We start from the raw sequence: 21,976 nt of genomic DNA, 5'->3' as shown, positions 1-21,976 counted from the left end.
TATTAACCTATTTGATCCTTATAACAACTCTAGTGGTAAATATTATTATCCAAATTTAATAAGTGAGAAAACTAGGGTGCCAAAAGTTAAAATAACTTGCAAACCCAGGCTACTTCTTCAAAAAGCTCAATTACATGAATAACAAAAACAAAAGAATATATATGCATAGAAAACGAGGAGGTAAGAATAACAGTTGTCCCTAGTATCTATGGGGGATTGATTCCAGGACAAATGTAGCATTTGCATATAATTTAGGCACAACCTCCTGTATACTTTAACTCATCTCCAGGTTACTTATAAAGCCTAATACGACGTCTGCATATCACTTCATTCATGTGGATTCAACATAATACTTGGCACTCAGCAAATCCGGCTTTTTGGAACTTTGTGAACTTTTTTCTGATATAATTTCCACCCGATGTTGGTTTAATCTATGGATGCAGAACCCACAGATACTGAAGGTTGAATATGTATCAAAATGTTAATAGCAGTGGTTTCTACAAGTGGTGGGATAACAGGCTATTCTTATTTCTTTTGTTATTTTTTGAATTTTCTATAATGAACATACTGAGCTGTTCTTCATTCACCAAGAGTAATACATAGTTTATTTCCACATCCCACATATGGAATTTTCCAACAAGGCATCTTTGTAAAATGTTAGAATCAATATTAAATGAAGCAATGAATACTCAGTGAAATGTGTTAAATAAAAGCTGAGTTTTAAAAATCAAAACAATCTTGTCTTCTGCTTATAATGAACATATTTTAACAGAGAATGGTTATAAAGAAAAGTAACATTCTGTAACATAAGAGAAACTACCTAATTATGTAGTTTGTAGTTTCTTAGAACACAGTATCCTAATATTCTGATTTTCTGGAGCAGAAAATAAACATTAGGAAGGACTTACTTTGAAGAAAGTATTATCAGCCATTGACAGCTAGCAATTTATTTAGAGAAATAATATTTTAAAAGACTATAACAGGCTAGGCACAGTGGCTGTCACATATAATCGCAGTGCTTTGGAAGGCCAAGGTTGGGGGAACACTTGAGGCCAGGAGTTTGACACCTTCTCTCTCAAAAACAAAAACATTAGCTGGGTGTGGTGGCATGCACCTATACTCCCAGCTACTCAGGAGGTGGAGGCAGAATGATGGCTTGAGCCCAGGATTTTGAGGTTGCAGTGAGTTATGATCATGGCACTACACTTGGCCTGGGTGACAGAGCAAGACCTTGTCTCAAAAAAAAAAAACCAAAAAAAAACACTCCTCCGCCCCCAAAATCCCATAAAACTATAACAAATGATTCAGCGGGTCAAAGTACTAAAAAGGACAGGTTGAAACTGCAATGTAATTCAGAGGTAAATCTAGTTTCAAATTCATCAAAAAGCTATAAAGGAGTAGCAGAAGATGCCATTTTTGAATCAGCTAAAGTGAAGAAAACTGATTATCATACCCAAAAAATAATGTTTGTTTCAAGTAAAATAGTATATGTACATTCATTCATTCAACAAATATTTTTTGAAGAAATACTGTGGCAGGCACTGTTCTAACATGGTATTTGGGTAAACATACAATAAATTAAATAATATATAAAAAAATGTTAAGCAGAGGTAGGTAAGTGCCACCAAGGAAAAAACTAGAGCAGGAGAAGAGTATGGAGTATGAGAGGGAACAGGGCTCTTATAGACTAGATCACCTGAAAAGCCACTGGATTGGCACTTGAATAAAGTGAAGGTGTGTGAGCCATGCCAAATCTGGGGAAAAAGCTAGTGCAGAGACTGAGTTGGGAGTATGCTCACTGTTCAAGGAAAACCAAGAAGGCCAATGTGGCCAAGTCAGAGTCAACAGGGCAGTGACTAGGACAGTGCATGCAGACTGCGATCACACAAGGCCTTGCAGACCATGGAAGGAGTTGGGGTTTTTACTCTCACTGTGATGGGAAGTCACTGGATCATTCTGAGCAGAGACTTGATGTGATCTGATTTACATTTAAAAATAGGCACTCTTGGCCGAGCGCGGTGGCTCAAGCCTGCAATCCCAGCACTTTGGGAGGCCGAGACGAGCAGATCACGAGGTCAGGAGATCGAGACCATCCTGGCTAACACGGTAAAACCCCGTCTCTACTAAAATACAAAAAAAATTAGCTGGGCGTGGTGGCGGGCGCCTGTAGTCCCAGCTACTTGGGAGGCTGAGGCAGGAGAATGGCGTGAACCCAGGAGGCGGAGCTTGCAGTGAGCTGAGATCCGGCCACTGCACTCCAGCCTGGGTGACAGAGCGAGACTCCGTCTCAAAAAAAAAAAAAAAAAAAAAAAAAAAAAAAAAAAAAAAAGGCACTCTCATCACTTAGCATATTGGGAACACTAGTGCACTGCAAGAACGTTATCAAACCAGTTAGGAGGTGACTGTAGATGTCCAGGCAAGAGAAAATTTTGCCTTGGACTAGGGTAACAGTCATAGAGGCAGTGATGAGACGTGGGACATACTCAGAAACAAAAGCAGTATGAATTTGCTAATAGACTGGACATTAGAGAAATGAGACAGGGGGATGACACTGAACTTTTGGGCTTGAGTAAACAAGTGTCATTTAAGCGCTTAGGAACATTTTGCTTGATAGCTTAATCTGCCTATACACTGGGGATTTGAAGAATTGAAAAATATCAAATATCAAATATGTTCAATTTATAAATGTGACCTTAAATGCTTAAAGAGATGTATTAAGTAAATTTGCAAATGGGTATTACTGTTTAGGACAATGTAATCCTTTCCATTAGAGTTTATCAAACATTCATCAAAGAACAAGAGAAAATGACTGTTCTTTATTTTTAGGCAAAAAATAATTCAATTTACTAATCTTTTTATCCTATTTATAAATTGAACCTCAAGAATGAAAAACAATTAGGTTTTTACATTTGCAACTATAATAAATAGTATATTAATTTTAAATCCAAATTGCCCAACAATCCTTTCTAAATACAAAAGCCCCACAGAAACTAAAAAACTCGAATTGACACAGTATTTAGCGACACAGGAAAAATGTCTGTGACATATTAAGTGAGGGGAGGGAGAAGCAAGTCCGAAAATGTTGCATACATTATGTGAGAAATGTGTATGTATATTGTTCTTTATAATAATAAGCTTTCTTCTAAAGAAGTTGTGACCAATAAACTACAATCAGTTTTTCACACACTGTGGTCTTGAAAAAACATTCCTCTGGAGTCCCAGCTACACGGGAGGCTGAGGCAGGGGGATGCTTGAGCCCAGGAGTTCAAGGCTGTAGTGTGCTATGATTGCACCTGTGAATAGCTCCTGCACTCCATCCTTGGCAACATAGCAAAACCCCACCTCTAAAACAAACACTCCCAAAACATTCTTTCTCTACCCAAAAGCAGACCCTCAAATAGTTGTTGAATCAGTGAATAAAATGTTAACAGTATTGCCAAAGAATCAGAGCTTATTTTTGTTTCACCTCATATTAATATTTCTCTGGATTTCCAAATTTTCTATAGCAATTGTATATTCTTATAATCAGAAAAAATATTTTAATGGTGACTATAAGAACTGTTTTAATAACATGAAAAATTGCTTATAATATTGATGGAAAAAAGCAAGAAAGATGGAATATGGTTATGAACACAACTACACAGAAAAGTTTTAAAAGGGGCCGGGCGCAGTGGCTTACACCTGTAATCCCAGTACTTTGGAAGGCTGAGGCAGGTGGATCACATGAGGCCAGGAGTTTGAGACCAGCCTGGCTAACATGGAGAAATCCCACTCCTATTAAAAAAAAAAATTAGCCAGGTGTGGTGGTGGGCACCTGTAATTCCAGCTACCCAGGTGGCAGAGACACAAGAATTGCTTGAACCTGGGAGGCGGAGGGTGCAGTGAGCTGAGATCATGCCACTGCACTCCAGCCTGGGTGACAGAGCAAGACTCTGTCTCCAAAAAAAAAAAAAAAAAAAAAAAAGGATTCATGGAACAATGTCCAATATTGACAGTGCATGTCTACTAGAGCTATGTGGATCACTCTCCTTTGCCAGAATGTTTAAACTTTTCTGATCTCTCCTCATTTCTTTCAAGAACAGATTCTATGTAGATTCAATGAATTTCATATTGCCAAATCACATGGACATTTTTCTGTCATCATCTTCCTCAACCTCTTGGCAACAATCAATACGAGGCTTCCCTTGCTGAAATACTCCTCTTTCTTCCCTTTCCTCCTACCTTGCTAGCTACTCATCATTGTTCTCTGCTGATCTGGCAGGTCTGACCATTGTTCTAAGCTCAATTCGCATATCCAGCTGTTTACTTGATACATATCTAATCATGTGGATTTCACAAGAGGTATCACACACCATGTCCAAAAAGAGGGTTCTGATTCTAATTCTCCACCCCTACCAACCTGCCCTTCTGCAAGTCCTTCCATCTCAGTGAATGGTCCCAGCATTATGGTACCAACCACCCAGGCCCCAAACCTATGAATCATCCTTGATTCTTTTCTATCACCTCCATGTAATGGCCCCCGCCTGCCATGCTATTTCTCTACAAAGCCTTCTAGAACACATCATGCCAAATGAAAAACAGCTGACCACCATGATGTTAAGCATCTCAAACAAATTAACCTTTCAAGGGCAAAACCATTTATTAATTTTTCCCTGGCCACAGAAAAATTTTCAGGGATAAAATTATTTTCTGTTAAAAAAAAAATCCTTTACCATACACTACTATTTTTTAAACGATGTATTTATGTATTACTTCAGTAAATTAATTTTAATAAGAAAAATCAATGTATGAGGAGAGACTAGTGTAACTGCTGAGAGAGAAAGACACGTTACTAAGAAATGAACAGAAAGTGCCACCAAGTGGGAAAACGGTATACATGCAATAGAGAAAAATCTATCCAAGCCATGTCTTGTTTTGTTTTTTTTTAACTTGGTTCAAAGGACTTCAAGGTTCCAATACTTCAAACCACAAAAAAGCACATCTTCATTTCTTCCGATACAAGTGAAAACAGTAATTTTACACAGCCGTGCATGAAATAGCCCAAACTTTCTACTTTTCTACACTAATTCTATATAAAAGCTAACTACCATAACAATGAAAATGAAGATTTCTGTGTGTTACTGTATAGATGGTGGCAATTAGATAACTTCAGAATAAAACTGAAGGCAATAAATGTGGTATTGAACAAAATAAAGACAAGAACAAGAAAGAAAAAGTAGTATAGAATAGTATTTGGGCTGGGCACAGTGGTTCACGCCTGTAAAGTCAACACTTTGGTAGGCCAAGGCAGGTGGATAGCTCGAGCCCAGGAGTTTGAGACCAGCCTGGGCAACACGGCAAAACCCTGTCTCTACAACATACATACATACATACATACATACAAAAAGTAGCCAGGCGTGCTGGCCTGTGCCTATAGTCCCAGCTACTCCAGGGGCTGGGTCAAGGCTGCAGTAAGCCAAAATCGTACCACTGAACTCCAGCCTGGGTGACAGAGCGAGACCCTACCTCAAAATAAAATAAAATGTTACTTGTTATCTACTTAAATACTTTCAGAGTATCCTACTGAATTAAATTAAATATAAATTCCTGAAGAAGAAATTAAATCTTGTTGCTGATCCTATAAGAGAATAAAACATATAGGAAAATGAAGGTACTGTAAAAACAAAACAAAACAACAAAAAACAAACCAGACACTAAATTAGAACACTGTATTAGTACTAGTATTCATTAAATGCCTATAAACTACAAGAGAACAAAGACCATACATATTTCACTCACCACTGTGAATATATAAACCCATCAAGGTCTGACATATGGGGGGTGCTCAATATATATTTGTTGAATGAATCAAGTTTGCAAGCAGACTGTGTTAGGTTCTAGGCAATCCCCGTTTCTTATTTTCAAGGCATGTGAAGCTCAACTGCCCATCCGAGAAGTTTGCAGCACCATCTTTTGTTTTTGTACTGGTGGACTTAGCAGTCTTTACTGGTGGCTGGCAGATTCAAAGAAGTGAAGGCCTTTAGACCAGAGAGATAAAATGAACTCATTTTTCCACAAGATTTCTAATGTTTCCCCTAAGATTAGAGAACATTAAGTGAAACAGAGAAGCTGACTAAAATTCTATCCAAAACACTAATGTCTCTAAGGGAAATCTTTCCCTAGGTGAGATTATGCAGCTACTGAACAGACTCATAAGACTATCACACTTGGTACCTGAGAACTCAGGACAGAGGACAGGAATCACAGTTTGCCAGCCGGGCAGCATCAGAGGTTCCTCTCCCTGGGAGTCTGTGCCATTGTTCATGCAAGTGACAGCTCACCCAGCTGTCCAGAAGCTTTTCTAATTTTTATTTTTATTTTTTTGAGACGGAGTCTCTGCTCTGTCGCCCAGGCTGGAGTGCAGTGGCACGATCTCGGCTCACTGCAAACTCCGCCTCCCAGGTTCACGCCATTCTCCTGCCTCAGCCTCCCGAGTTAGCTGGGACTACAGGCGCCCACCACCATGCCCGGCTAATTTTTTTTTTTTTTTGTAGTTTTAGTGGAGATGGGGTTTCACTGTATTAGCCAGGATGGTCTCAATCTCATGACCTTGTGATCCGCCTGCTTTGGCCTCCCAAAGTGCTGGGATTACAGGTGTGAGCCACCGCGCCCGGCCCAGAAGCTATTTTCTTTAACTCCCGAGGTGACACAGCACAGGCTCGAGGGAGAAGAGAGCAACATGAGGCAGGTGCAGGAGCTGCCTTAACTTCAAAGCTTTATGCTCCACCAAAGCCAACGTCTCTAATAACTCCAAAGGCATACTTCAGGATTCCCTTTCCCACAGGGTCATGCCAGTTCTGAGAGCAGCAGCACTCACCAGGCATTTCTAATTCCTCTCAATCCAGATGCAATTTCCCAAACAGAGGTCGATTTTATGTTGCAATACTGTTAATACAATTTTATCTGGTTTCCAGGATAACAGAGCTAGGCATTTAACTGAAGATCATATTCTCCTAAACCTCAATTTATAAAGTTAAGTTGAATACTACACTAGATAAAATCAAACCAAAATCCTATCTCCAGCACCAATCTCTATCCTAACCAACAGGCTAGCTTTCAACTGTCTACTCACCTTCTCATGTGGTCGTCTATCAAGCTTCTCATACGTAACGTAGACTACCTCTTCTCAACCTGCTCCCCCTACTCCACTCTTCCCTATCTCAGTAACTGTACCTCTAGTAGTTCAGGCGAAAAATCCTGAAGTCATCCTTGACTGGTTTTTCTTTCAAAAGCCAATCAATCAGCAAATCCCGCTGACCCCATCTTACTTGGCACCCTCTAAGAGGGCCTCCAGTGATCGCCGCCTCCTGGTATTCACACCCTTGTTTAATACCCTCTTCTTAAGTGTGGCTGGACTGATTGACTCGCTTCTAAAAAACAGACAGCTGAAGTATGGGATGTCACTTCCTAGATGAGGTTTAAAAAGACTGTGCCGTCCACCTTGGTCTGGGGAAGCCAGGCGCCATGTCATGAGGTGGGTGGTCTGTGCAGAGGTCTACTGAGTGAGCTGGGAGGCAAATCTTCTGACATCTGTCTACGGCCATGTGAGTAAGTGTGGCAGTGGGTCCTTCCCAAGCCAAACCTTGAGAGCACAGCAGCCTCAGACAAGATCTCAATTGTAACCTTGTGAGACCCTGAGCCTGAGGCACCCAGCTAAGCTACACTCAAATTGCTGTGAGATAATATTTACTGTCTTAAGCTAAGTTTGGGATAACTTGTTCCACAGTAATAGACAACTAATACAACCCCAAACCTCCCAACCTGCATCACTAGCACCCTAGTCCAACCCCATCAACTGTCTAGATCAGGACTTACAACAGCTTCTTAAGCGATTAGCCTGCTTCCACACTTGTCTTGCCCCCTTCCTTTATTCTTCGTAGCAACCACAGAGATGCTTTAAAAATGTAAATCAGAGTGCAAAAGTCATTAAGTGGGCCCGAGGAATGTAGACATCTGCACGTGGTATGTGAGGAGAATGCTGCGGTAGCCCAGCAGGATGTGTCAGAGCTTTGTGGGGGAAAGAGCCTGTCCACACAAGGAGAGGGGAGGGTGGCAAGCTGGTTTGGGGGCTGGAGGCAAACTGGGGTAAGGAAGAAGTCCAGTGGGGGAGGGGGATGAGAGGGCAGCAATGGGAACTTAGTTATACACAGTGGAATTGAAAAAATAACTATATTAAGAAAAAAACCAGCTATACATGGGAGAGGGAGAAAACTAGAGTGTAACCTGTAGTGTGGGACTGCCGTCAGTGGTACTGGTGGGGACACACAATCGTTACACCTGTTGTTCCCTAGCTTGTCCACTGAGAAGGCCTGGGAGCACTGACATTCCAATAACGATGAGCACAGCTGACATTCATATCTTCATTTCTAATACCACTCTCCACTAAAAAACAAGCAAATGGTCAGCTGTGGTGGCTCATACCTGTAATCCCAGCACTTTGGGAGGCTGAGGTGGATGAATCACCTGAGGTTGGGAGTTTGAGACCAGCCTGACCAACATGGAGAAACCCCGTCTGTACTAAAAATACAAAATTAGCCAGGGTGGTGGTGCATACCTGTAATCCCAGCTACTCAAGAGGCTGAGGCAGGAGAATCACTTGAACCTGGAGGCGGAGGTTGCAGTTGAGCTGAGATTGTGCCATTGCACTCTAGCCTTGGCAATAAGAGCAAAACTCCGTCTCAAAAAACAAAAACCAAGCAAAACAAGCACGGGGTTCCTCAGAGAAATGGCTTTCTCCAAGGCTGGAACAGAGAACCTCTAAGATTAACCTGGAACACCTCATGTCAGAAAGTAAGAAGGTGCTCCAAGAATGATGAAGATATTTCAAAAGGACCCCCCACCCCATGCTAATAGACAAAAAAATAAATAAATAAATAAATAAAAATATATTTATTTTATAAAATAATATATATTATTTTATATATAATATATATTTTATATATTAAATAAAATAAAAAATATATTATTTATATATTATATATAATTATATATTATATATAATAATTATTAATTATTTATATATATTATTATTAATTCCATATATATATGGAATTTAAAAAACTCACCATCCTGGCCAACATGGTGAAACCTCATCTCTATTAAAAATACAAAAATTAGCTGGGCATGGTAGTGTGCACCTGTAATCCCAGCTACTAAGGTGGCTGAGGCAGGAGAATCGCTTGAACCTGGGAAGCGGAGGTTGCAGTGAGTGGAGATCGCACCACTGCATTCCAGCCTGGCAACAGAGCGAGACTCTGTCTCCAAAAAAATAAATAAATAAATAAAATAAAGGAAAAGTGGCTGGGCATGGTGGCTCACGCCTGTAATCCCAGCACTTTGGGAGGCCTGGAAGGGCGGATCACGAGGTCAGGAGATCAAGACCACCCTAGCTAACACGGTGAAACCCCGTCTCTACTAAAAATACAAAAAAATTAGGTAGGCATGGTGGCGGGCACCTGTAGTCCCAGCTACTAGGGAGGCTGAGGCAGGAGAATGGTGTGAACCCAGGAGGCGGAGCTTGCAGTGAGCCGAGATTGCGCCACTGCACTTCAGCCTCAAAAAGAAAAGTCTCAAAAAAAGCAGTTGGCAGGAACAAAGTACCTAGACATTTCTCAGAAGACATACAAATGGTCAACAGCTATATGAAAAAAATGCTCATTGTCACTATCATCAGGGAAACGCAAATTACCACCACAGTGAGATATCACCTCATACCTGCTAAAATGACTTATCAAAAAGACAGAAGATAACAAGTGTTGGCAAAGGTATGAAGAAAAGGGAACCTGCAGCCAGGTGCGGTGGCTCATGCCTGTAATCCCAGCGCTTTGGGAGGCTGAGGTGGGTGGATCATCTGAAGTTGGGAGTTTGAGACCAACCTGGCCAACATGGCAAAACCCCATCTCTACTAAAAATACAAAAATTATCCAGGAATAGTAGCTCACACCAGTAATCCCAGCCACTCAGGAAGCTAAGGCAGGAGAATTGCTTGAAGCTGGGAGGCAGAGGTTGCACTGAGTCGAGATCGTGCCACTGCACTCCAGCCTGGGCGACAGAGCGAGATTCTGTCTCAAAAAAAAAAAAAGAAAAGAAAAGGAAAAAAGGGAACCTGTACATTGTTGGTGGGAATGTAAATTAATATAGCACTATAGAAAACAGCATGGAGGTTCCTCAGAAAACTAAAAATAGAATTACCATATGATTCAGCAATCCCACTTCTGGGTATATATCCAAAGGAATTATACCCAGAAGTAAGATTCCTGAATTATGCTGAAGAGATACCTGCACTCCCATGTTCACTGAAGCATTATTCACAAAGCTAAGACAAAGAAGCAATCTAGGTGTCTATCATCGGATGAATGGATAAAAAAAAATTGTGGTATATGTACACAATAGAATACCATTCAGCCTTAAAAAAAGAGGGAAATTCTGTCATTCGGATATCATGGGTGAATCTGGAAGACATTATGCTAAGCAAAATTAGCCAGGCACAGCAAGATAAATACTGCATGATCCCACTTATATGTGGAATCTTAAAAAATTGAACTCATAGAAGTAGAGACATCCAGGTACCAACTCCAGCTGCCCAGAACGGGCACTATGGTCATGGTAGAAGGGACAGCAGTGCTGAGGCAGAACAGACTGGGCACCAAGGCACAAGATTTCTATAACTGGCCTGATGAATCCTTGAGAAAATAGGACAGTACACTCGTGTATCAGCAGCACATTCAACAGAACGTAAGAGCAGGCTGCTCCAATATTGACAAAATTCTTGAACCACCTGAAGACCAAGATGAAACTGTACGGAAATAGGAACACTTAAAGCAATTCTGCCTTCAGCTAAATGGACTTGAGGTCAAACTTCAGAGTGAATGCCATCCAGATACTTAAATGACAGCAAGAGAACAATGGATTTGTCTTTGTGCAACTCATAAAACAAGAGTGTCCTGCTATAGACTACAATAGACATACATTTGATGGTGCTGTGTCTTCTGAACAGCAATATTTTCCCGGCAAGGTTAGTATAAAGGAATCATTGGTAGCAAAACTAGGATCAGCATGCCATAGGATTTATATAATATTTTAATGTGCTTACTTTCATCACTGGCAAATTTTTGATAAATATGAAAATGAGACATTTTTGTGTCATCGGTTTACTAACTTTGTGCTGAAGTATAATTTGATGTCCAAGCATAACCTGAGTGTACCAATTTTAGAAGAGGAAGCTCAGAATTCAGTTTCTAGGGAAAAGTGAAGCATGAAGGGAATTATATAGAAAAATGTACTGATCACATAATTAACATTAATTATGTGCTGTATATATCATTTTAGACATATCAATCATGTGTCCATATTATAGCTTATTTGTTTAGTATAGGTTTTGGTATGCTGTGTCTGTCTTTTATTAATAAAATGGGAATTGCTTTTTAAGTTATGCATAAGCTGTATATTCCCCAGTTTGGCACTCATGGGTTTTCAATAAGATTAGGGCCAGGTGCGGTGGTTCATATCTGTAATCCCAGCACTTTGGGAGCCCAAGGTGGGTAAATCCTTTGAGCTCAGGAGTTCGAGACCAGCCTGAGAAACATGACGAAACCCTGTCTCTATGAACAATATAAAAAATTAACCAAGCATGGTTGTGCAGGCCTGTAGTCCCAGCTACTTAGGGGGCTGAGGCAGGAGAATCACTTGAACCCGGGAGGCAGAGGTTGCAGTGAGCTGAGATCATACCACTGCACTCAATTCTGGGCAACAGAGAGAGACTCTGTCTCAGAAAAACAAAAATAAAAAATAAATAAGATTAGTATTATCTGTTTAAAATGCCTGTTAATAAAAGAATTTACAGTTTGTAAAATTGCTGCTAAATAATCACTGGATCACAATCCTTATCAAACAAATCCACCTATAAAAAAAATGAGTGAGCTTGAGGTTTTGTACAAGTCATATACTAAACAGGTGGTTTCCTTTGGTTTTACCTCTCAGTATATTCTAGAAACTTCTGTAGTATACACTTCCATCGTACCTGTTAACTTTCCCAAAATGAGATTAAAGTGTTATAAGATTCTGTTTAGTTTTAATATGCATGTGATTATTTGTATATCTAAATATAAATGCAAATGAAGCATTAATGCCTAAATAATCTTACTATGCTACATAAAGTACATTCTAGGCTAGCATACTTGGAAAGGGTTTACCTTTCTACAACAGTAGACTGTTACATACAAGATGATGATAATGGCAAAGTACATAAATGATGTTCCCACTGGCAACCTGCCCTGCCTGCCACTTCTCCTTCCCTTAACCCTCTTCTCAAAATACTTTAGCTGAGAAGCTTTTCACCAGACTGTGATTTAGTGATGGATTATACCTATTTATATTCATATTAACTGCTTACTGATTATATTCCATATTAGCTATTACATTACACTACAGGAACAATGTATTGGCATAGGCCCTTGCCTATCTTTGTTTTGCAAAATTGTTCTAACTACTTAGAAAATAGTCCTTAAGGCCGGGCGCGGTGGCTCAAACCTGTAATCCCAGCACTTTGGGTGGCCGAGACGGGTGGATCACGAGGTCAGGAGACCAAGACCATCCTGGCTAACACGGTGAAACCCCGTCTCTACTAAAAAATACAAAAAAAAAAAAATCTAGCCGGGCGAGGTGGCGGGTGCCTGTAGTCCCAGCTACTCGGGAGGCTGAGGCAGGAGAATGGCGTGAACCCGGGAGGCGGAGCTTGCAGTGAGCTGAGATCCGGCCACTGCACTCCATCCTGGGCCACAGAGCGAGACTCCGCCTCAAAAAAAAAAAAAAAAAAAAGAAAATAGTCCTTAAAATAGTTTCTCTTCCTGTCAGTAATATTAGTCTTTTCATCTAACCATCTAGGCAGCATTAAATAGAGTTGAAGAAATATTTTAGTATTTATTTTATACACCCTGTCCACAAAGTTTCTGTTTGAATTATATGCGCATGTGAGATTATCTGCAGTAATTCACAGGTTCTGAGGGTGTTGATAAGTGGTCATATGTTTTTTGGACTTTGGTATAATTCAGTGTCTTAAGAAGGATTCAAGTACAGGTTTAACAATCTTATAATCTCATTTCTGATAAAGCACTGAAGGTCTTACTGCCAGACTGATTATAATGAGGCACTAAAGGTGAAAAAAACTGTACATGTTGTGAAGAAAGTACTTAAATCCATCTTTTGAACAAATTTAACTAACACAAGGAAATGCTTTTCCATTTAAAAGGGTTATTTTGAAATGAAGACAAAAATGTATTCATCTTCACTGTTTTTTCAAATTTAAGGGAATAATTTATACCATATTATTATACAAGAATGTACAGCAAAAATGTGGGACATAGCAGTATACTGAGAGTATATATATATGGTTTATACCTTTCCAAGCTGCCAGTCTTTTAGGCTTTGAATATGGCCAGCAGCCCCCATCATTACTATACCCCAACCCACAACTATCTTATAAAAAGTTTTATGTTCACGGTGAAAGGAATTTTGACTTTCAAATTACATATTTATATTAATGTCACTATAAACCAATGGGAATAGTAATTTTTAAACAAGCTTGCTAAATATTGGGACTAAACTGTTACTAAGATATATGTAGCTATTTAGCTGTTCTCTCTAGACCATGTCTCTCAATGGGTTTCTACCACTTGACTAATTTATTGGTGAATTTTTTTTTTTTTTTTTTTTTTTTTTTGAGATGGAGTCTCACACTGTTGCCCGGGATGGGGTGCAGTGGCATGATCTGGGCTCACTGCAACCTCCACCTCCTGGTTTCAAGTGATTCTCCTGCCTCAGCCTCCCAAGTAGCTGGGATTACAGGTGTCCATCACCATGCCCGGCTAATTTTTTGTATTTTTAGTAGAGACGGGGTTTCACACTGTTGGCCAGGCTGGTCTCAAACTCCTGATCTCAGGTGATCCGCCTGCCTTGGCCTCCCAACGTGCTGGGATTACAGGCGTGAGCCACCAGGTCTGGCCTTTTAGTGAATATTTAAACAAAGGTAGTGACTGGGATTGGTGATCTGGCTAAGTATTTTGAAACATATTTTGAAAAATATGGCTTAGTGTTAATAGGGAAATAGAATATCAGTTTTTTTCTTATTCATTCCATCTTCCTTGTACTGTGTATTTAAAATTGATCAGATAAAAAAATCTCCAAAAGAAAACATCACGCTGGGTGCAGTGGCTCACACCTGTAATCCCAACATTTTGGGAAGCCAAGGCAACGATTGCTCGGGCTCAGGAATTTGAGACCAGACTGTGCAACATAGCGAGACCTTGCTTCTACTAAAAATAAAAATAGGCCAGGCGCGGTGGCTCACAGCTGTAATCCCGGCACTTTGGGAAGCTGAGGCGGGTAGATCACCTGAGGTCAGGAATTCGAGACCAGCCTGGCCAACATGGCGAAACCCTGTCTCTACTAAAAATACAGAAGTTAGGTGGGCGTGGCGGTGTGCACCTGTAATCTGAGCTACTCGGAAGGCTGAGGCAGGAGAATCGCTTAAACCTGGGAGGCAGAGGTTGCAGTGAGCTGGGATCACGCCACTGTCCCCCAGCCTGCGCGACAAGAGCAAAACTCTGTCTTTAAATAAATAAATAAACAAATAAATAAATAAATAAATAAAATTAGCTAGTCCCAGCTACTCAGGAGGCTGAGGTGGGAAGATCGCTTGAGCACATCATATTGAAGCTGTAGTGGGCTATTAATGTGCCACTGAACTCCAGTATGGGAGATAGAACAAGACCCTATCTTTAAAAGAAGGAAAAAAAAAAAAAAAAAAAAAAGGCAGAGTAGAATGGTGGTTACCAGGGGCAGGAGGAGTGGAGAGTATAAAAAAGAGGAGATGTTGATAAAAGAGTACAAAATTTCAGTTAGGAGGAATAAGCCTTAGTGCTCTACTGCGCAGAATCGTGACTGTAATAAATAATAATGCATTGTATATTTGGAAATTGCTAAAATAATTTTAAATGTTTTTACCACAAAAAAAGATAAGTATGTGAGGTAATGGATTTATTAATTGGCTTGATTTAATCATTCCACAATGTAAACACATATCAAAACATCATATTGTGCCCCACAAATATATACAATTATTATTTGTCAATTAAAAATAAAATTTTAGCCTGGGCAACACAGTGAGACCTCATCTCTTAAAAAAAAAACAGCAGGGTGTGGTGATGCACGCCTGTAGTCCCAGCTACTTGGGAGGCTGAGGCAGGAGGATGGCTTAAGCCCAGTAGGTTGAGGCTGCAGTGAGCTGTGAAAGCACTACCGCACTGAGCCTGGGCGACAGAGTGAGACTCTGTCTCAAATAAAATATTTTTAAAAACTGAGAACCCCTCCCCTCTAAAAACCTCTAAAGAACTCCAAATGCAACTTGAATGGGTTCCAACTAGTCAAATAGAGCTCAATTTGAACAATAAAAGAACCAATTATAACAATGGATTATAACCCATTGATTAAAATAGGAGTTGATACAGATGTAATGAATTAAAACTCTGATGAGTAAGGGGATACTTATATAATCTCAAAGAGTCTCCCCACAAAATGTTAACTAATTACAAAGGGAAAATTAGTAACTTCAGAATGGAGAAAACTGGCAGACCCCTTAATTACATGATAGAGGTTTTCATTAATAATAGGACAAACACAAATCAGCTGCTACTTAATAGAGTGCAACCAGAAAAACATGGCTTCAGTGACAGGAATGTCAGACACACAGCCTGAACCTAGTCGTGAGGAAACATCTAACAAACCCACTGAGGGACCTTCAACAATGTAACTGCCGAGTAATTTTCAAAAGCCTCAAGGTCCTGAAGATCACGGAAAAGCTGAGGAGCCAATCCAGTGTGAAGGAGACTAAAGAACTTGAGATCCATATGAAATGTGTGATTGGATCTCTCTATAAAGGGCGTTGTTGGGACAACTGATGAAACCCGAGTGGCTGAAATTCAGAACACACTGCTCCAAAATAGGCAGCTCTGGCATATTGACCATGCTGAGTTAAAGGCACTTGAAAAACAGCAGGCACAGCCGAGTGTGGTGGCTCTCATGGCTGTAATCTCAGTACTTTGGGAGGCTGAGGGAGGCAGATCACTTGAGGCCAGGAGTTCAAGACCAGCCTGGCCAATGCGGTGAAACCCCATTTCTACTAAAAATACAGAATTAGGTGTGGTGGCCCACACCTGTAATCCCAGTTACTTGGGAGGCTGAGGTAGAAGGATCACTTGAGCCCCAGAGGTCAAGGCTGCAGGGAGCCAAGATTGTACTGCACTCTAGCCTGGGCGACAAAGCAGGATCTTGTCTCAAAACAAAACAAAACAAAAACAGCAGGCACAAGAATAATATGACCTTTTTCTTTCTGAAAGGAGAAAAAATTCTCACATAAAAGATGTCCTCCCTATACCAGAAGGAAAATATCTTTCTACATCAAGGACAGGAAATTGAGGTCAAGGGAAATCTGCACAAACTTTGTTAAATTAACTCTTATCTTCTTGGTCACTTCTCCACACAATTAACCTATTCAAGCCCAAGTCCCTTTGTCTTGTCACATTTTCACAATGTTCTACTCTTTGTCCAATTCAGTATCTAAGTGTTCAACATGAACTGCATCTTTGGGTCTTCATTCCCTTATGAGGGCTCCAAGTCATGGAACTCTTTTTTTTTTTTTTTTTTTTTGGGACGGAGTCTTGCTGTGTCACCCAGGCTGGAGTGCAATGGCCAGATCTCGGCTCACTGCAAGCTCCGCCTCCCGGGTTCACGCCATTCTCCTGCCTCAGCCTCCCGAGTAGCTGGGACTACAGGCACCCGCCACCTCGCCCGGCTAGATTTTTTTTGTATTTTTTATTAGAGACGGGGTTTCACCGTGTTAGCCAGGATGGTCTCGATCTCCTGACCTCGTGATCCGCCCGTCTCGGCCTCCCAAAGTGCTGGGATTACAGGCTTGAGCCACCGCGCCCGGCCGGAACTCTTATATTAAATAAATTTGTATGCTTTTCTCCTGTTAACATGTCTTTAATTCTCAGGCCCAGCCAAAAAGCCCTAAGAGGATAAGGGTAAAATTTTGCCTCCCTTACACAGTGTATCATTGTTACTTTCCTCATATTTATGGTTACATTGTGGATACGCAGGACAATGCTCTTGTTTGCAGGAAGTACCCGCTAAGGTATTCAGGAGTGATGGGACATCAATCTGGCAACTTACTTTTAAGTTATCAAAATATTTGTAAGCTGGGCGTGGTGGCTCATGCCTGTAATCCCAGCACTTTGGGAGGCCAAGGTGAGCAGATCATGAGGTCAACAGATTGAGCCCATCCTAGCCAACATGGTGAAACCTCATCTTTACTAAAAATACAAAAATTAGCTGGGGGTAGTGGTGTCTGCCTGTAGTCCCAGCTACTCGGGAGGCTGAGGCAGAAGAATCGCTTGAACCCGGGAGACGGAGGTTGCAGTGAGCTGAGATCGCGCCACTGTACTCCAGCTTGGTAACAGAGTGAGACTCTGTCTCAAAAAAATATAATAATAAAATAAATAAATAAATGAAATATCTGTAACGATTCTGAAAGTTCGGGATTATTCCAAGTGTTAAAAAACCTGTCAACCAGATCACACCCTATCTTACCTTCCAGTGACTTCCAGGTAAATTCAGACAAAAAGCCGAAGTATGTACCATGGCTTACTGAAAGAGTCTCCCCGAGGCCTGAAAGCTTGAAGGGATGAGTAACTCCTCCCTTCTCAGGCTCAGTCCCAAGGCTCAAGGCTACTTGGGCAGCAGCCTGTGTCAGCAAGACACCAGAAGCAGGAAGAGAGCTGGCTGAAAGACACAAACCCCCTTGAAGATCAAGAGGCAGGCCGTCCAGGTACTAGATAGCAGTTACATCAGACCGAGACACTTCCTATTTACAGGAGACTATAAAACCCCTGCCCCGTCCTCATTTGGTGCTAACACCATTTTAGGCCTCAGCCCGCCTGCACCCAGGCACTCATTAAAACAGCATGTTGGTCCACATCGCCTCATGTTGTCTATTGGCACGCTCTCGGGGTTCAAGCCAATACAAGAACTTTTCGTCTTACAAGATCTACATGATTTGGGCCCTAGCTATTTCTCCTACCTCGTTTCTTAACATCTTCCCCTCACTCATTCCATTCCAGCCAAACTGGCCATACTGCTGTTTTTGAACAGACCAAGCAATACGTCTCAAACATACAGGCTTTGCACCTGTGGTTCCCTCTGCCTGGAATGCTTTCTCCCCCTCTTCTAGGTCTTTCCTCAAATGTCACTTCCTCAAAGAATCTTTCTCTAACTCCTGTATAAAACAGCCACCTGACCCTTCCATTGCTCTTGATTCCCCTGTGAGGCCCAGCTTCATATCATCTTCCTTGCACTTATCATTACCACAAATACGTAAAGTATGTTTTTCTGCCTTCCCCCATGAAAACAAGGACCCTGTTTTATTCACTGCTTTATCCCCAGGTTCTTGGCACCTGGTAGGTACTAAATAAATAGTTATTTGAATAGGGATGATAAATTGTATCTGTACAATTACTCTCTACATGTAATAATACCTGGCTCTCTAATTAGAGATAAATCAACCCAACATCAAATGTATTCACGAATCAAGGGTAAGAATCCACAGATTTAGAATTCCACAGTGTGTCACAGTCAACAAACAGGGCTTTGAGAAACAAACAGCTAAGCTTGTCCAACATCCAACACCATTTCTCCCTACAAAGATTCATCACAAGCCGTGAAGCTTCCCATACAAACAAGGGTCATCAAAGGTACTCAGCCCTTAGGAGGCTTCTCTCCACAAAGAAATGCAGCTTTGAATCCTCCCTTGCCCTCAGGCACCTGCTGGAGTGATCTTCTACAGCTCTTACCTTCATTTTCCTGTGATCTCAGATCAAATAAAAGGACTTGCTCCACTGAATAGAACTTTTATCTTTTCAGGTTTTTACTATTTTATAATTTTAAACATACTTAATCGCACATAATTGAAATCACAGCCTACCCCTCATCTCCCCAACTGTGGCCCCTGAGCACCAATGTTAGACGAACGTTTTGAAGCAGATAGATGTCAATCTGAATAAGACAGCTTACATGCCTTCCACAGCCTCCCAGGACCAACTCCACCCAAGAAACAATCTCTCAATGAAACAAAAACCAGGACACCTCAGCTCCAAAAGCCTGAATTCCATGTTGACACCTTGGTCTCAAATAATCCTCCTAACATATAGAATGCCCCTTCGGAGAAGGTTGATGGTTCTAAACCTAAAACCCAAGCTCAGTGCATGCTGGGCTTAATACCTAGGTGACAGGATGATCTGTGCAGCAAACCACCATGGCACACGTTTACCTATGTAAACCTGCACATCCAGCACATGTACCCTGGAACTTAGAATAAAAGTTGAAGAAAAAAACAAAGACACAGAATGTGGAAAAAATAAAAAATAAAAATAAAAATAAACAACCCAAAACAACCCACAGCTCCTCAGACCTTAACAGAACAACAGGTTATTATTTCCCACTAAAAAGAGTGCAACAGCAATCCCCTAATGATATAGCATGAGAAAGTTCCTAATCAGTGCTGCTTTCTCATGTTAAGAACCAATGAACTTCTTTTTTCAGATTCAGGGTTTCACTCTGTCGCCCAGGCTGGAGTACAGTGATGCACTGATACCTCCTTGCAACCTCAAACCCCTGAGCTCAAGGGATCCTCCCACCTCAGCCTCCCAAGTAGCTGGAATTACAGGCACACACCACCATGCTTGACTAATTTTCTAAAACTTTTTTATTTATAGAGATGAGGCCTTGTTATGTTGCACAGCCTGGTCTCAAACTTCTGTCCTCAAGCGATCCTCATGCCTCAGCCTTCTGAAGTGCTGGAACTACAGGTATGAGCCACCACACCGAGCCCCAGTGAGCTTTTAAAGACATTATCCATTATCATGTTCTTCAAACTACATCACTGACATAGTCAGTGCTCACAATTAGTCCAAGTAGTAGAACACGGGTTGAAAACTGGTTATAGCTCAGCAAAAAATGTACAGTACAAATATGTTTTGCTTAGCTCACACAGTATTTGGGAAAAAAAAAAAAGTTGTTCTGTCCAATTGAGTAGCCTATTTATCACAAATAAAAATTTAAAAATGTCCTCAGTTGGATTATCGGTATTTTAAAGTGCTCTAGAAAGGCCAGGCATGGTGGCTCATGCCTGTAATCCCAGTATTTTGGGAGGTAGAGGTGGGCGAAGCATTTGAGTCCAGGAGTTCGAGACCAGCCTGGGCAACATGGCAAAACCTCATCTGCACTAAAAATACAAAAGAATTAGCTGGGCATGGTGCCACATGCCTGTAGTCCCAGCTACTCAGGGGGCTAAGGCAGGAGGATCACCTGAGCCCAGGAAGTCGAGACTGCAGTGAACCCTGATTGTGCCACTGCACTCCAGCCTGGGCAACAGAGTGAGACCCTGTCTCAATAATAATAATAATAATAAAAATAATGTTCTGGGCCACATGTGGCAAGTGGTTACCCTATCGGACAGGGCAGATAAAGAACACTTCCGTCATCGTGGAAGGTTCTGCTAGATAAGGCTGTATTTAAAATGTCAAATATTTTTGAAAATTAATTGAAAAAACAAGAACTGGCCCGGTGTGGTGGCTCATGCCTGTAATCCCAACACTTTGAGAGGCTGAAGTGGGTGGATCACTTGGGGCCAGGAGTTTGAGACCAGCCTGGCCAACATGGTGAAACCTGTCTGTGGTAAAAGTAGAAAAATTAGCCAGGCATTGTGGCAGGTGCCTGTAGTCCCAGCTGCTCAAGAGGCTGAGGCAGGAGAATCGCTTGAACCTGGGAGGCAGAGGTTGCAGTGAGCCAAGATGGTGCCACTGCACTCCAGCCTGGGCAACAGAGTGAAACTCTATCTCAACAAAAAAAAAAAAGCAAGAAAAAACAAGAAGTCTCACAAAGAAATACAGATGTCCACCTTTGAAAATTCCAGAAACCCTTCGCAGAATTCTCACCGGATGGAACTGGGGTTTGCTGAATAAGCCTGCTGCCCTCTTTGACAAGTCTGTACTTTTCAGTTCACTGTAGTTCCCACGACCCCCTATTGTTTCATAGCCGCACTTCACTCACTTATGTCACATATCTGGGTTTCCAAGTGACTCTTTAGAACAGAGGCAAATACACTGAGATTATCCCACTTTCTACTGAAGACAGCCCAAAACTAGCTCTGATGTTCAAATCCAATTAAAATAAAATGTCACAGCCCACCAGATATACTTATTTCTAGTTTTTGAGTGAAATTTTCTAGACCACTGGAAAGGATCTCCAGAGTTTAACTGTATATCAACTCTATGGCATTATTTCAGCAGTCTATGAAACAGATATAAGTACTTTGCTTAGAAACACTTCATGCAAAATTTGGTAATTCAAGTGAGCATTTAGAATTTCATCTCAAAATATGTATATTATAAAGTCATACAGGTTTTAGAGACCTAAGGAATTTTAGGACTATCATTTTACAGATGATGAAACTAAGCCCTAAAGAGCTTAAGGAACTTGCTTAAAGTCAAACCGCCAGACAAGATTACAGCCAAAGTTCTTTTCACCTTCCGCTTCACCAAGACAGGTGATACTATGGCATATCGTTGTTCTAAGACAGCCACACCATTATACATCCCAATATATACCGTGATGTTGACATGCCTCCATCAAGAGATAGGTCCATGTTTTCTCAAGTAGAACTTGGGCGGAGCTTTCTAATTGCCTCAATCAATGGAATATGAAAGTGATACTGGACAATTTGCAAGACTAAGTTAGATAAGGCAATATGGCTCCTGCCTAGCTCACTCTCTCAGAGCACTTGCCTGTGTCAGCCCAGGCAACATGAAGGTATTCCAACCCACAGGCC

The 21,976-nt window shown here is 41.1% G+C and overlaps 1 protein-coding gene and 1 pseudogene across 1 annotated transcript in view; one reads left to right on the top strand and one right to left on the bottom strand.

Annotated features, from left to right (window-relative positions):
* LOC105483684 (NADH:ubiquinone oxidoreductase subunit A12) overlaps positions 1-21,976 on the bottom strand; it is a 43,081-nt gene that overhangs the window by 8,595 nt on the left and 12,510 nt on the right. The window lies entirely within an intron of this gene.
* LOC105483683 (MOB-like protein phocein pseudogene) lies at positions 10,636-11,290 on the top strand (annotated as a pseudogene).

Source organism: Macaca nemestrina, chromosome 10 (assembly GCF_043159975.1).
Source record: "Macaca nemestrina isolate mMacNem1 chromosome 10, mMacNem.hap1, whole genome shotgun sequence".
Lineage (NCBI taxonomy): Eukaryota > Metazoa > Chordata > Mammalia > Primates > Cercopithecidae > Macaca > Macaca nemestrina.
This window is presented reverse-complemented; position numbering and strand designations above follow the sequence as displayed.